Raw genomic sequence first — 2464 nt, forward strand, 5'->3', positions numbered from 1 at the left:
GAAGAACCGCAGACCGCAGGACCGGCGGTCTAAGATCTTCTCCAGGGATCCCCGGCGAGGGATCCCGCTCCGGGTGTTCAGTCCCCGCCGCCCCCACAGTAGAAGTAGGCCGCGGGCCGTCGGTCGGAGCTCTTCTCCTCCGGAGTCCCGAACGCGGGATCCCAGGCTCCGGACACCGCGCCAGCAGGAGCTCCACCGACCGCTAGTTATGGATCGAATTATCACCAGCAGCATTGACCCACTGCAGTTCGCATTCCACCACAAAAGATCCACGGCCGAACTCATCCTTGGAACACCTGGATAAGAGATACACCTACGACTGACACCGATTCATAAAATGTAACCCTGTCTTTAGTATCATTATACAATCCAAGCTTATTACGAAACTCGCGGGACTTGTAGCCAGCACTCACCTCTCCAACTGGATCATCGACTTCCAGTCCAACAGAATCCAATCAGTGAATGCAGGGGAGAATTCATCCTCTACGTCAATGTACAACAATAGTGCTGCCGGTGTTTCGTGTGAGCGCCCTTGTACACTCATTGACAGCACAATAGGAGTACCACACCGTGCGCAGCGGCCGAATACGGCTTCCTGGAGTCTTGGGCAGCTGGGCGGCATAAAAAAACAGCTGCCTCTGATGTTGATACACATATTCAGTGCTTGAGAGTAACACATTGTCTGTGCTGCTGGTGTGATGGGGTGGACAAACTTTGTCCCGCAATGATTAAGAGTCCAGCACTCCAACTGCCCACACGGAATTCAGGGTGAAACCACATCGACCTCATCTTTAACTCTGCTTCTCTCTCATGACACGGCCATGCCTGACATTGTGACATTTCAAACTATAATTCAGGAACAGTCTCGTTTCTCTGATTCCGGGATCAGTGTCGTCCCTGTCCGTCCGAAGATACACTAATCGATTGTCGTCAAACATTTCCTTATTGGAGCCGAATTGTTTAGACCGCAGTAGTCGTGGCCGAGTGGTTAAGGCGATGGACTAGAAATCCATTGGGGTTTCCCCGCGCAGGTTCGAATCCTGCCGACTACGGGACCAGCAAATCCGCTCGAAATTACCATCGTGTATGTGTAACTTTTGATGGGCCTTTGGTTGTCTGTTCCCAGAGTAAACACCTAATTTATTTCCTGTGGTTCCAGGCTGCGCACTGGGTCGAATTAACTTCATACAATTTCATTGTTGTTTCTTGTCCGAATCCTTGGAACCTCTGTCAGAGGTGCATTGTTTCTCATGTAAACCAACGCCCACGAGGAAGCGAATATTGGAATTCCTTTCCTAAATGAACCGTGGATAAGTGATAGACTAACATTTAAATTTCTATGAATATTTTGAAACCGGGTGGATGAATGATTATAACGTATTGTGTGAAAGGTCACTGTGGAGGTTGGAATGCGATGTGGAGACCGTCTACTTTAGATTAGTTGTTTATTGTCAAGTGTATCGATGAACAGTGAAACGTATGTTGCTGCGTGCTATCCAGTTCACGAAACAATTATAATGATTGCAATGGTCCAATGGTTTATTGGTGTCTTTACTGCCACTCGTAGCAGTTAGAATGAATACATTTATTTGCACACAGTTTAGTGACTATGCGCGAACGTAAGCACAATCGATCCCGGTCATTAAATAATGTAACGAACAGCCCACTGTTTCCAGTCCCAACTGCACATCCCCAAAGCATGGGGATTGACAATTTGCGATTTATGAACACTGTATATTATAAACTGTACAAGTGGAGGTGAAGGCGTTGCAGAGGAGCCGGTGCGATGCCAGCTGTGTGTTAGGGTAGGGAGAAGGACATGGGGGGGGGGGGGGGGGGGGGAGGGAAGGAAATTGGTTTTCTTGGGGATAAAATGAGGGAGAAGCTCCTGTTGGGAAGATAGAACAGGAAGGCTGTTGGGTGCTTAAAATTGGAAAAATTAATTGTTCAGGCCGTTAGGTTTGTAAGCTACCGTCTCTGAATATGGGATGGTGTCCCGTCATTTTGCTTGTGACCTCACTTTGATAGTTGAGGTGTCCCAAGACAGAAAGGTCACCTGGAAAGAAATGCTACACTATCGCTTTACCGCTTTCAAGGACCCAAGCAGTCTTTCCATGTGCGGCAGGGTTCACCTGTACCGCCATCAACCTCATCAATTGTATCGGGTTCTCTAGATGTCAGCTGCTCTATATCGGTGAGATCAAGCGTAGGTTTGGAGATCGCTTCGCCGAACACCTCCGCTCGGTTCGCAATAACCAAGATGATCTCCCGTTGGTTTAGCACTTCAAATTCCCCCTCCGATTCAGAATCCGACCCTTCTGTCCTCGGCCTCCTCCATGGCCAGAGTGAGGACCACCGTAAATGGGGGCAGCAGCATCTCATATTTCGCTTGGGCAATTTTCACCCCCAGCGGCATTAACATTGACTTCTCTAATTTCAGGTAGTCCTTACTTTCTCCTCCCCA

General features: G+C 48.7%; 1 non-coding gene across 1 annotated transcript; it reads left to right on the plus strand.

Annotated features, from left to right (window-relative positions):
- The first annotated feature begins 970 nt into the window (after positions 1-970).
- On the plus strand, positions 971-1052 carry trnas-aga. Its single transcript has one exon. It is a non-coding gene; the product is annotated as a tRNA-Ser (tRNA).
- Positions 1053-2464: the final 1412 nt, after the last annotated feature.

Source organism: Amblyraja radiata, chromosome 45, assembly GCF_010909765.2.
Source record: "Amblyraja radiata isolate CabotCenter1 chromosome 45, sAmbRad1.1.pri, whole genome shotgun sequence".
Classification (NCBI taxonomy): Eukaryota; Metazoa; Chordata; class Chondrichthyes; order Rajiformes; family Rajidae; genus Amblyraja; species Amblyraja radiata.